This window comes from Puntigrus tetrazona, chromosome 2 (assembly GCF_018831695.1).
Source record: "Puntigrus tetrazona isolate hp1 chromosome 2, ASM1883169v1, whole genome shotgun sequence".
Lineage (NCBI taxonomy): Eukaryota > Metazoa > Chordata > Actinopteri > Cypriniformes > Cyprinidae > Puntigrus > Puntigrus tetrazona.
In genome coordinates this window covers 8,192,443-8,206,199 of record NC_056700.1, presented here as the reverse complement: position 1 = coordinate 8,206,199, position 13,757 = coordinate 8,192,443, and positions in this window count along the sequence as shown.

Genomic DNA, 13,757 nt, shown 5'->3' with positions numbered 1-13,757 from the left:
GTCAGACAAGGGCTTGTGACTGAAATAAATACTGTTGACTCATGTGACCGACAATATTGCGTGCTATTTTGTTTTCCATATACCAGGAGAACAGATTCAATGGCATTGACAGCGAATCCAGCACTGTGTATTGGGAAATTAAAAAGGGCAATAGGAACATCTGTGGCCAGTTCCGTTTAATTCTCTTTATCTGTTTGGCGCTGTTGGAGCCTCCCCGGTCGCCTCCATGTCATTTGGCATTCCATCTCACCACTGATCTTCTCAGGTTTGAAAGGACAGGACAAATCCCAGAGATAGGCCGTCTGGTCCAGACGCACAGCCTCTGCATATCAGCCACTCACAGGAGGGATGAGAAATCCCCTTTCTGACACTCGCAAAGGCTTTCTTTGTGAAACCTGCTGAATTATCTGAGCTCTGCACACATAAGCTTTGGTGCCAGTCAAATATTGAGCAGCTTCCAGCCAACTTTAAATTATACTGAGTCCATGTCTTTCCTCCTAACAAAACTGGGGAGACGGAGACGCAGGACCAGTGAATGGTTGCTTATTTTCACTTTTGTATTGTGTTTGAGATCATAAAAGTTTTTATTAAAATTCAGAGGTCCTAAAAGTTTTAACTCAGCTTCATTTTTAAATGAAAATGTAAGTTAATATTAATATTTAAACCATTTTAACCAGAAAAGTTAAAGGTTGATGCATTTTTAGTTTTCACAGTTTTGTATAAAGCCAACAGCGTGACAGAAAAATTGTCTCAAGCAGTGCTGTGAACTGACCAATGACATATGGGGAATTGTTTGGGAAACGTATGAAATGTGTTGAAATTCATTTATTGACACTAATGCAACACTGCAGTTATGATGTAGTTTTGTAGACCAAGCATGGTTTCTTTGACAAAATGTTTCTTTTGACAAGGATTGTTTCATTGGCTTAAAATAAGGTCTTTGACCGATAAGTTGATTCTGACTAGTTTTTCATCATGCCAGTCTTCAAACATTAACAGAGCTTTCATGAATTATGAAGCCTAAATATGTCAAATGCTAAATGTAGGCTGAAAATAAACTACTCAGTGGTCACATGACTTCAAGCATTAGGCTTGTTTATGTTGGCTGTCCCAATGTCGCATTGTTTTCATTGTGAAACTCCAAAATCAGATTTTTAATTCTTACAAACGGTTTTTTTTTTTTTTTTTTAAATTAATAAAGTATTTTAGTTTGTATTCTCTCTCTCTCTCTCTCTCTCTCTCTCTCTCTCTCTCATATATATATATATATATATATATATATATATATATATATATATATAATTTTTATAATATATATAATTTAAATTGTCATATTGTCATGTTACAGATAAAATTTTTTGAGGGTAAATAAATAAATACATTTACACTGTAATTATGAAACAAAGTGAGACATTTATATGAGACAAGTGTGCAGTTAATTCATAAAAAATACAACATGTGGATTTACTCAAACTGAGAAAGTCAAAAAGCATAAGGTTGTGCCCTGCTCTCACCTATTCTATTTTATTTTGTAGAAAAAAAATGTAAAATCATTTTTTTATGAGAACCAAAAGATACCAAATGAAGCCCATTCATAATACACAATGACTTGTGGAATCAGAAGTGCTAAAATGCTGACTGGATTCCAGGTTTTGGTTTACAAAAATGTTTACTGAATAGATATCGACTGTTCATTTGATGTCCCTGACATTTAAAAACGGGATTAATAAAATTCAAGAGCCTGAGATGGAAGTGCTTCATACTTGTTAGACTATACAGTCACTCAAATGTCAATTTCTCCTGAATGTGCTTTTCACATGCTTGAGGTCACAGTACACAAGCAGTAGCTCAGTGTGGGGTGGTGGGCGCCTGGATGACCGGCGTTAAATTAGCCATCTCAGCACACTGCTGTCGCATGAGCGGGGTCATGCAGCGTGGCAGCGGCCATGACTCCCGCTGATCTCATTACAGTGGCAGGGCTGAGACCTCGCTGGCCAGGCCCGGTAATGATCACACCCTGTCAGGCCTGATCAACATCTCACCCTCACGCTCCCATCAGTGGGGTCACAAGCACACAGTGCACACATACACAATAACATCATGTACATTCCACTCTCACCAGTCACAAAAAAACACATTATGCATTATACTTCTCAATGTGCTAGACATATTTCACTGCGGAATCCAAGTTTATTATATATACATACATATATATATATATATATATATATATATATATATATATATATATACATACATACATACACACACACACACACACATATATATATATATATATATATATATATATATATACATATATATTTACATTACATTATATTTACATTACAGAGATTTTTTTCATTTTTTCTGTTACACTATACATTCATATTTCAGCTACCCATGTATGAAAATAAATAAATTAACATTTTGTTAATGTTACATTAACTTTATTATATTATTACTATTTAATATTAGTACAATCCAACATGTATTTGCAATACCAGTCAAAAGTTGGTTCAGTAAAAATATTTTTATTTAATAAATTAATACTTCCAATTAACGAGGACAAATTAAATTAATACAAATTAAAAAATGCAGTAATGAAGTCCATATTGTAACTAAATAATTCTGTTCAGATGCTGTTTTTTTTTTTTTTTATTTTTTTGATAATAAGATTTATGTATGTAGGTAATGCCCATTGTGCGTATGTATTTATTTATTTGTTTGGTAATGCACCAAATTAGCATATTAGAACGCTTTCTGAGAACCACACTAACAGTTGCTGAAAATGATGCATTACTGTCACAGAAATAACATGCATTTTATGATATTAAAAAATTGAACTGCAAATATATTGACCAAGGCAGCTCATTAAAAGGAAAAAATTCTGTGAATATTATAAAACGCTACTTTCAAAATCATTTAAAAATATTACCAACCCCAAACTTATGAAATAATATATTTAATGCTATATATAATGCTACTTATAATATAATATATTAAATTCTGGATCCAATTGTGATGATGTTTGCAGTAAAAATGACATTTAAACGGATGTTGTGAGGTGTTTTGAGTAATGTAATTGACGAATTGATGAATTTTGCTCCAGGAACCTGCTTCTATAATGGAACATTTATTTGGGCGAACATTTGTGCAAAACATTTAGCTAGAGGCTACACTGTACATGAGTTAATCACAGACTACAAAGACTAATCATCCATAGAAATGTTGGCAGATTATTTGTTGGGAGCTCAGCATATTGCCGGATTAGCTCTCCTGCAGATGGACCCCAGATGGATGATGGGATGGGGTGTGGCAGGCAGGAGGAACACAGTCTCGTACAGTCATTTCCTGTAGGAATCATCCGAGGTGGACAAAAGTTGACACCTGACCCTCATATCATCTGATGCCCTTTTCTTACAGGCACAAAGAGTGATTATGAGGAGCGTCTCCTTCACAGCAGCAGAATCTGACCTAAACATGTGTGCTATCCCTTTGATGATGATACTATTAATATAAAGACACACATAGTCCCATCTTTATTTTATGAGATTCATTTCATGCTAAAATGTTCATGCGAACAAACAAACAAATAAAGGAAGTCTACTGATTTCCATATAATATTTAAACTTACGTAAAGTCATATTAAAGTCACAATTAGGGTTATTATCATTAACTAAAACCACAATTAAAACCATCAAAAAAAACTTTTTTGTAATACAGAAATACCTGGAATTACCTGGAATTAAATATAAAATATATTCTATTACCTGGAATTAAATATAAAAAACTTAAACCTATTTTATTTATCCTAAACAAACAAACAAATGAAATAAGATTGATTTACTGATTTCCAAATCATATTTAAAGTTTCATTGTCATATTAAAGGCACAATTAGGGTTATTATCCTTAACAAAATAATAAAAAAAAATTCCATTAAAAAAATAAACATGAACTGAAATAAGTAATATACAAAACCAAACTTTTTTTATTGCAACCAGTCACAAGCAGTATTTCTCCTTTTCATTTATAGCTTAAGTACTAAAAAAACTAGAAATAAATCACCCCCAAAATTTTATAAATATGTTTCTAAACAAAACTTGAATAAACATGACTGAACCGTACGACAAATAAAACAAAACTAATCTCAATGAAAACTTTAACAAAAAAAAATAGCAATGCAACTTTCAAGATAGCCATCGCTTTCATACGATAATCATATATGAAATATCTCGAACACGAGTGTGAGTAAATGTTCACTGTTTAGTTTTAGAATATAACTAAGCATTAATGAGGCATTTGTGTCCTGTCCGTTATTGTGCCCAACATGTAATATTTTGCGGTAACCATGCTTACGCACTTAAAATAACGCTGGACATACTGAGAGGTTCTGATGATGATAAAGGGTAAATGAGATCTTAATTGCATCATGGCATTATATGTTGACAGTTATATAGATTCATAATCTCAGAGAAGGACCGCAAGACCCTGAGCACAATTCTGCATCCATCTCGACAGATCTATAGCATTTCTCCCATGATTCTGTCGGACGGCAATGCGTGTGTGCGAACGTGGCCAATGTTTTATATGTAGGTCAGTCAGCGGTGCATATCGCTGGCTCTGGTCATTGTTCTACATCCATATAAGACAGGCAGTGGAGTGGACAGGCCACATTTTTTTGAAGGCCCTATCCCCCCGCATGTGGATCCTGTTTCCTGCCGCTAATGACTTTGACATTATTGGGCCGGACAGTGGCGTGTCTGGCCACATTACTCTCAGCACTATTGCATATTCATAATCGACTAAATATAGTCAGCCAAAGCGAAGACTAGCGGGCAAAAAGGCTAGGGATGGACACTGGGGCTGGCCACTGAACAATGGCGAAATGGCACCGGACCCCTGACTGGCCGCGGGCTGATGGGTAACGGGCCAACTCTCAACATGCAGGGAAATCAAAAGGATTCAACTTGAGGAGCTCTTTTCTTAGAGTCCCTCAGGGCTAAATGAGTGGACTGAAAAGACACAAAAATGGCCCCAGATTTAACATGTTTATATACATTAAGTGACAGTGACAGGGTAGTTGTTTGGTAACGTTCCGTGTGCTTTCATTTAAAACATTTTTATAAAAACTTTTGCACCATTCTGTTGAAGATATTGTCTGCAAGATATAATTTTCTTCATTTTGACAGCAGTTTGGCATCTAATCTCAATAACCAATAGCAGAGAATTATAGAGGCTAGTAGCCTGAATATATATATATTATATTATGATTCCATATATTTTTTTTTTTACATTTTTAAAGATAGTGCTTTTTATTATGCCAAGTTTTTATTGTGTTTTATTGTAAGAAAAAAACACCTGCATTTTGATTGAGAGAATGCAAAATGATTTTTAGATATATATTTCTTTTCATTAGATTTTTTTTCAAAAATATTTATTGGTGAACATCTCAATAAGAGATGCTCTGTTATTGTTTGGTTTGCTTTTATTATTTTAGAATACAATACAATATTTACAGTAAATATATGCTTTAAAAATAGTGGTGTTGTTAATTATTTTATATATATATATATATATATATATATATATATATATATATATATATATATATATATATATATATATATATATATATATATATATATATATATATATATATATATATATATATATATATATATATATATATATATATATATATATATATATATATATGTATACGTAAAGTCACTTTTTTATTGTTTATTTTGTATTTGTAGTATGTATTTATATGTATGTAGTATGTTAATCGTCTATTATTGCCAAATCCCTATTTTTTAAAAACATTTTCATACAACACTGCAATGAAAGCTATTTGCATTAAATATATTATATTATTAAATATTATTGTGTCTGTGGTGTTATAAGGAACGCATTTACCTCAATGATATTAATACCAGTCATTTTTGACCTTATTGGGATATTTTTTGGGTGAAAGTGAGTAAGGAAACAAGCTTATAAATCATGCAGAATTAAGTTTTTTTTTTTTTTCTTGTGAGGGTTAGGTTTAGGGTAGGGTTCAGGTAAGGGCACTGAAGACATGTTTTAAAATAAGTCAGACATAAAATGCAGGATAGTCTCAACCAGGTACAACCAGGACAGTCTCCTCATACGTGACAGTGAAAAAGAAGCATAATTTTGTCTCTAAAAGTGATGTGGAATTTTGAAACCTTATAAAAACAGACCGAATCTTATGAAGGCACCATGGTGTGAAAATTGCTGTAGCAGATTACATTAGCCTGTACAAGTTTCACGACTCATTTCCTCCATCTGCAATCAACACATGATGTTTAAATGAGGTATATTAGGGCACGGTGTATAACACCAAGTTAAAAGAAAGTGATCAAATAAACACAGCTTTTTTTTTTAACTCACACGGGAGCAGAAGGCCATGACATCCAAGCAAATGAAAAGTCGGTCAGTCCAAAACATGATGTTAAATTATATATGCATCCACGCACATGCATTTTGTTGGATTTTTTTTCTTTATAACATGTTTTTTCTTTCCCATTTTCCTTACTGCTAATACATTTTTACAAGCTCACAGTTTTATAATTTTTTTTGTCTTTAAGATTTATGCACTTCTACCACAAGAGGGAGACATTGACCCATATTATTTGGAGTGTTGCAGAACTGCTATGGAAAATTGGCACGGATTTAATCTGATTTTATTGTACATAAGGCAAACAGTACTGTATGACCCTGAAAAATCGTGCTATTGAGGCACTTACGTTGTTCTTGATTCCAAAAGAGACGAGAACTAATATAATGACGAAAGGGTGGTTGTCCAAATGACCTTGGATTACAAAGGTTTTTGTTCTCTTACAGCCCTAAATGATAAAAACACTACAGGACATTAATCACTGATATAGGGTGCGGCTGTTTTGTCCAGCTTTAGGAATGATACGTTAGGGAGGATATGCAGGTTAAGAGATGAGAGGATACCACTTGTGTGACACGCTGATGGGTTCTTAGTCATCCCCTTTCAACTGTGCTGTCACACACGCAAAATTACAGCCCTCCTCTCGTTTAAAGCCATTTCCCTTTCAAGAAACAGTCTGGGGTGACCCCAAATCAGTGTGTGGAGATTGGAGCTTTTCTGTTCCAGCTCTTGAGAGCATTCTATCACACTCATGAAAATAACACTCTTGTACACAATAACATATCTATCTATCTATCTATCTATCTATCTATCTATCTATCTATCTATCTATCTATCTATCTATCTATCTATCTATCTAATATCATATCTGTCATCATCCATCTATCTATCTATCTATCTATCTATCTATCTATCTATCTATCTATCTATCTATCTATCTATCTATCTATCTATCTATCTATCTATCTATCTATCTATCTATCGTTCGTTCGTTTCAAGGTGCTGTATAAATCATAAACACAAAGGTAAATTTAAAGAATAATAAATAACATAAATAATTCAATTTTAATAATAATTACTATATACACACATAATATTTGAGTTGTTGCTTTTATTCATTAAAAGAAATATCAATTTGGTTAGATTTTTTGTTTATGATTTACAAAAAAATAATAATAATAATAATAATAATAATAATAATAATAATAATAAATAAACAACAATAATAATTATCTATATTTTTACAACAGGCATACAATTTTTCATTTAACTATTTATTTTTATTGATTTTTATATGCATATTTTAATTATTGATTCTTAAATGAATTGTTAATTACATTTTATTTTATTTGAAATTGTTAGCAAAAGGAAAATGGGAAAAATTGGAAATTGGTTTGTTTTTGTCTTTTTTGTGTGTTGTCACTGTTCATGTATGTAGCGTGGTATTGATGATAGATAGATAGATAGATAGATAGATAGATAGATAGATAGATAGATAGATAGATAGATAGATAGATAGATAGATAGATAGATAGATAGATAGATAGATAGATAGATAGATTCCCAACCCTAGTGACTTCTTATTACACAAATGAACAGATGACAAGCTCTTTGCCAGCAGGGGCTTACGAATGGCTCTTCCAGGTCCAAACCAACTTGAGTCTCACAATCTTGTTTCCTGAAGCCAGCTCGCTGAACGTTTCCAAAAGAATAAGACATGAGGCAAAACTCACTGGTGTTCTGTCTTATCCTCTGCCAACACCTCCGTGGGGACAACCATCAAAGGTGATCTTCCAAGGACAAGACTTCAGTGTAAGATTTGCCATGTCCCTCTCCATCTATCTGTTCCTTTTTCGTTTCTGTTCCTTGGTCCCTCCCTGTCTGGGTCTTCGTCCCCCCCTCTGTTTCTTTTTTATTTCCTCACTGTGCTTCAGGTAAGGTGGTGGGATGTTTTGAGATGAAAGGCTGGCGGGAGGTTTGGGTTAGAGGGGAGATATAAAAACTCTGAAACAGCAGTGGAAGGTGATGTGTTGTGATAAAACGAGTCAGCGGTGCTTCTGTGGTCAATCAGGATGTCTCTGTTATGTGTTTCCACCCAAGAGATGCTTAATGAGCTATCCAGCAGGATTATGGGTGGTAGCAGGAACAGGCCTGATTGATTTCCTTATGTTGCATAATGCAGGGCTGTGTTAATACAGAAGTGAGCAATATCAAACACAACCACAAGATGGTAGTCTTGAGCTTCAAAAGGTTTAGGACTGCCCTGCCTGCCATGCTAGGACAAATTATAATAGGACTAAAAAAAGGTTTAGATTAAGGTTTACAGAAATGTATTTATTTATTTATTAAAAACTAACAAACTAGTTCATTTATTGCGCACTAGTTAATTTATATATTTATTTTCCATATGAAAGAAAATATTGGGCTCCAGTGTTCTGAAATCTATATATATATATATATATATATATATATATATATATATATATATTTTTTTTTTTTTTTTAAATAAATGATAAATAAATGAAAATATTCTAAATCAATATATCATAATTTTGAAAAAGAAAAAAAATCTAATCTCTATGAGATATAAACTCAGAATTGTATGATGCATTTGAAAACGAAAGTTGAAATAGTCTTTTTTATTCGGTGGTGGAAACAGGCTTCCAGTATGCTGGTCAGGTAAAAAAGTAGTAAAAATCTTTCAGTATGAACTTTTTTTTGAACTTGAAATAGATGGGTACACGTATGTCAGGGAATATTATAAGCGGATTATACTGTTTAGATTTCAGTGCACTTAGGTGTTACTCTGTATGCAGTAGTTTGTCCTGAGTGGTCTTTTCTCCGCAGGAGTGATTCCATTAAAAAGACTGGCTGGAGAACATGACATCAGGTAACACTTCACTTGCCCTGAAAGTGCACTTAAATGCAATCGCTTTTGGAAATAGCTGTTAGTGAGATCTGTTTGGTATTCGCAGCTTTTATACAGATAGAATATCAAAATTACGAACTGGTTTGAAAGCAACACCAAACTACAGTGAGTCTTGCCAAAGATATTCTGAAGGTTCTTTAATGCGCTGTAATTTTTTTTTCTTTGGACATAAGTCAAAAACATTGGGTAGGGCGACATTTAGGTGACCTTTTGCTTTCAAGACTTTATTCTGGAGCATGTACATTTGCAAAGATGATTCATCTCGAGTTTACGCTTTCAACTAGCCTTTCCCTTGAGCCTACGATGTCTCAAGGCATAAATGCACTGCTACTATTACGCCATTATAGGGATAGATGTGACGGCGGGACTCGAGGACACTGCTGTGGATGCTCCTGAGGTTATTCCTGTTTCTGTTAGTGACAAAGTAACATTCTCTTGATTGTATAACAGGGGAGGTTCAAATTGTTAAAGACACTAGTCAAGAAATTCTTTGAGTCTAAACAAGGTACAGTGTCAGCATATCAACTTGAATTGTACAGTGTGTGTCAGCCGTTTTCTTCACATCGCCTTGCCCTCAAAGGTTTAAAGCTTGCTTTATACCTTTTTACCTTGAGAAATGCCTTGAAAAATGTGTCCCAATATAAGTCTTTCTGTCTTTGACTCCATCATAGGCCCTGCTTGCACTTGGACTAACATACCGAGTCTCGATTGCATTTCAAGTGACCACTTGTGATCAGATCTCAAAGGGAAGGTCTCTGATTTCATATTTTTATACTACCATTCAAAGGTTTGGGTGTTTTTTATTACATTTTATTTTTTTTTTTTTGAAGAAGTTTCTTACTGTATGGTTACCAGAGCCACATTTATTTTATCAAAACTACACCATATAATATAAAACAATACATCAGTTTTTTAAATGTGTTTTAAAACATAATTTATTCCCATGATGGCACTGCTAAATTTTAATCTGCAACTTCTCTAGTCTTCAGTGTAACATGATTCTTCCTTCGGAAATCATTCTGACAGGCTGATTTGGTGTTCAAGAATGATTTCATGAATTATTATTAATAAAATCTCAAATCTACAATCTAAACAGTATAATAATGAACAACAATGTTCCATTGATGAAACGTGTGGTACATTTTCAGTATTCCCTGATGAAATATAACAAAAAACACCTTACTGATCACAGTATATGAATAGTAGTGTATATAACGCACTATGTGTAAAGAGCAGTAAAAGAGCAATAAAAGAATAAGGTCACACTTTACATCAATTGGCCTTAACTACTATATACTTACATCAACAAATAAGTACAATGTACCTGTTGTGTTCATACTGTATTGCAAAACACAGCTGCTATTGAGGTGGTCTAAACCACCTGGTGGTATGGATAGGTTTAAAGGTGGGATAAGGAGTAAGGGATGGGACAACAGTGTAATTATAAATGCAATTACTGAAATAAAAGTCCAAGTGCAATGTAAAAACATGTATGTACACAATAAGTGCATTTTACCAAATAATTAAAGTGGGACCAAGAATAAAAATGGTACATTGATCTACTGACGATATATGGATTTACATATTGTAAATGCACTTTTTTAAAATAGTTTGTCCTTCACTGCTGTCTTGGACACATTAAAGATACAGTGTTCATCCTACAAATACAGTGTGATTGAAAAAGCTTCAATTAACTTTGATCACAACTGTTTTACTTCTGTATTTGGTGTTGATCTGGTAGGTTCTCAATTGCTTATATTTTTGTCCAGTTGTTCGATTTTACTGGCTTTTTTTTTTTAACAGCATTTCCATTCAGCTGTGGCTGGGCTCAAAATGCAGCAGCTGCTCCACATTATTCATAAGAAAATCTGGAAAGAAAGGTTATGCTAAAAACGTTCTGATAACTCCATGCGAACATAGAGAAACTGAGGAATATTGATGGGAATGATCTGCAAAAGCGACGTTCCTCTTTCATGCGGGCAAGGGTAATGCTGACATGTGGCACCGTTTATTCAACCATGCTTGCAATTTAGATGTCATCAGGAAAGATTGTCTTGCATTATAGCGTGGAAAAAAAAAATGCTGGTGACTTAAGAAATGGAGTCAGCAAAAGGACAGACCGCATCCATCAATTTGCTATTTAAAGGGAGGGAGGAGTTGGACTGCACTTTCACACTGTGAAACTCTTCCCAATGTGACTTGTGTGGCGGGGCAGAGGCGGTGGTTAATTAATCAGCCTGTGAGCGGAGAGCCAGTGTAAACACTCCTGATAACAGAAGTGTGAGCGATGAGGTCGGGGGGAGATAAACAGAGTGTGATGGGGCCCTTTGGCAAGAGCACTTCATTAAGCTGTTTTAGGCCACTCTTGCTCTGCCTGCTCCTGATGCCTGAGTTATCAGTAAATTTGCCGCGGCTATGATCTTACTCAATATTCACATGAGAAGTAATTAAGCAGGCGAGTCAAAAATAAGCAGTGACATTTGCATATTTATGCACAGAGTTAATTTGGGGGTGGAGTCAGCGGCTGATGTTGTTTACACAGTGAGAGAGCTGTTTGATAGAGAAAGGCCTGTTTTTGTAGAACCTGGTCAACTTAGTCTTAATTCAATTTGTGAAGCTGATTTTAGTGCCTGCTAAAATGGAATGTAATTGAAACCTTTGATTTCAGTGGTTATGCAGTTGGTTGGCTCAGTGAACAGCAAAACATCTACATACATCTTTTTCAGCTTTGTGGAACATTTTTTGGGAGAAATTAAAAGAGAAATAATATATCAGAGAGTACACAGCTATAAAATGAATGCGTACTGCATACAGTAGCTCAGATAATTCAGCCTGGAAGAATTTGAATAATAATGATAGAACCAAATAAAATGTTGGTTATGCTAAAAACTAAACTGACTTTTGATGGCAAACTTTATAAAAATCCAAGTAAAGCCAATAATGAGATATCTTCTGGCAGTCTAGAGGAGACAGAGTGTCCAAAATCTAGGTGCCAACTGGCTTTTGTGGGTAAATAAATTAGTTAATGGCCAACTGGCGTGTATCTCCAAAGAAAACATTAAGTAATACATTGTTTGAATCTAACAATTGTCTGCTAAAGGAATTGGTTGCAATTTGCACATCTACAATTTACAGTCAGAACTTCTACAATCAGAAACCAATGTTTTTCTGAATCTATTTGAATTATGGTTTTCTGTGGAACAAAACAAGGAATTTTTTTCCTTTGTACTGAAAGTCAGTTGGGTTCAATTTAGTTTGGAGCCAGAATATTTCACAGAAGAAGAAAAACATACATCTTGGAAGAAATTGACGGGCAGAAAACGACAAAAATGTTTTAAGTGAACTGTTTTAAGCAAAAGCCACTCCATTTAATGCCATTGCTGACTAGCAGAAACTGTGGCGATATTAATGACATCTCTGCATCATTTTATTTAGCAGTCCACCTAGAGTTTCTCAATAAGTAAAGGGAAGTGAAACTGCCCTACATAGTGATATAAATACCATGGCCCATGGTGGACCCATTATCCCAGTATTCCTAAAAGCTTGGCAGCCCATTATTACACCACTCTCATTTGTCCCCCACATTATTAGCAGGCTGGTTTTAAGGGACCAAAGACCTCAGAGGCTAACAACCAAGTCCAGTTATCATTGATGGTCTAAACACAGCATCTCTGTCCTTACGCCTGTGAGTTTGAGCAACCCAAAAGCAGGGCTGAGGGACAAGGCCAAGCCATGTGGTTCTCCATTGAGCAGACCCTATTGCTCCTGGTGGTCTGTCTGGCCTGCGCTCTGCACTGCCTGCTCCTTCCTGACAGATGGCAGGACTAGCCAAGCGTGATGCCCCACTGGTGGCAAGCTGTGTATTTATAGAGTCAGACCAGGGGATGGAATTTCTTTTGAAGTGCTCATGGATATTGATGGTGGTGAGAGCTACACAAAATTTGAAGATATGTGGGATAAAATGAAGGACAGCATGATTTGACCCACTCTGCGTGCAAGATTGTGCCAATTGACCTCATTTTATAATGTGAATGTATCAATGCTCTGTACATTCTGATGAATCTCAAAACGGGAGGCAGCACTGGTCTAGGCAATACTTCTTAAAGTGAGCATATTGAATCTTAATGATATGTCTACCTGCAGGACGAGCCCAGTATACATCTGTCAGATTAGTAAAGGCCTTGTTATCAGTATTATTCATGCACTGTTTCAGTAGTTCATTTAGAATGAAGACATTGAAATATGCACACTTGCATTTTTCATATGTTATGTATAATTGATTGTAAAGGACTTTTTTGGGTGGAGGGGGTGTTTTTTCTAAAGAATTTTAAAGAAATGTACATTTCTTATAAGGATAGTTCCTCTAAAAATGGAAAACTGGCACAAAATGCTAAACAACAATC